The sequence below is a fragment of the Protobothrops mucrosquamatus genome, unplaced genomic scaffold (genome assembly GCF_001527695.2).
Source record: "Protobothrops mucrosquamatus isolate PMUCROS unplaced genomic scaffold, P.Mucros_1.0 scaffold52, whole genome shotgun sequence".
NCBI lineage: Eukaryota > Metazoa > Chordata > Lepidosauria > Squamata > Viperidae > Protobothrops > Protobothrops mucrosquamatus.
In genome coordinates this window covers 110681-111736 of record NW_015386433.1, presented here as the reverse complement: position 1 = coordinate 111736, position 1056 = coordinate 110681, and positions in this window count along the sequence as shown.

Genomic DNA, 1056 nt, shown 5'->3' with positions numbered 1-1056 from the left:
TTTTTGTGGTGAGTTCAGTCCATTAACATTCCAAGTTAAAAACTTAGCCATCTTTTGGTTTTTGAAATTTCTGAAGCATCCCATGTAGGTCTGCCGTAACAGATCTTTTTGGTCTAGCCCCTCCCACAGCTTCTGAGGTAGATGGATATGTTATAGGCACAGTTTCTTTTTGTTGTTCTCTCTCCTTTCGCCTATGAGCAGCACGTGTCATTCTCTGTTCTTTTGCATCCTTTAGCTCCAACAGTTGTTGACTCTGAGACTCTACTGCAGGCAACGATGTAGCACTTGGTAACTCTGCAATTAGTTGTTCCGACATTCCTTCTGCTCCTTTGGTTAATGGGGTAGGTGATGAGTCAGCTTTCAGAACCGTTTGGTAAAATTCTCTAGCCTTCTGAACTGTATCAAGTTTATAACGGTTCCCAGCATAACTCAGGATCATTCCCACTGGTATTTCCCATCTAAAAGGCAGTTGTCGCTTTTTTAACTCCTGTGCCAGAAAGGCAAAGTCCTTTCTTTTTCTTAAGATTTTAGATGGTATTTCTTTCAAAAGTATGACATCTTGTGCAGCTATCTGAAATCTCTGATGATAAAAAGCCTGTATAATATCATTGCGACGTGTCTTTCTAGAAAAATAAACAACAACATCCCTAGGCTGGTTCTTCTGACGTGCGACCCATGAGTTTACTCTATATATTTTTTCAATTTCTCCAAAGATAGTTTCAGGATCACAGTCAAAGACCAGGGCAAGTGCAGCTGATATTTCCTCTTTAAGTTTTTCCTGTAAGTCCTCTTTTAACCCTCTAATTCTTATAGCATGTTCCATCTCTCTAAATTGTGACATCACATTATCATTTTGAACTATCAGCACTTCTTCTTCAATCTTTCCCATTCTCTCCTCCATTCTCTCCTCCATCCCCTCCATCTTCTCCCCCACATCATCTATACGTTCATCTATACGGTCCACATGAGAAGCAAAACCTTGAAAGATTTGAGATAAATTCTCACACAATTCATCATTTTTCTTTACAAGAAGTTCCTCAGTTTCCACTCTCATTT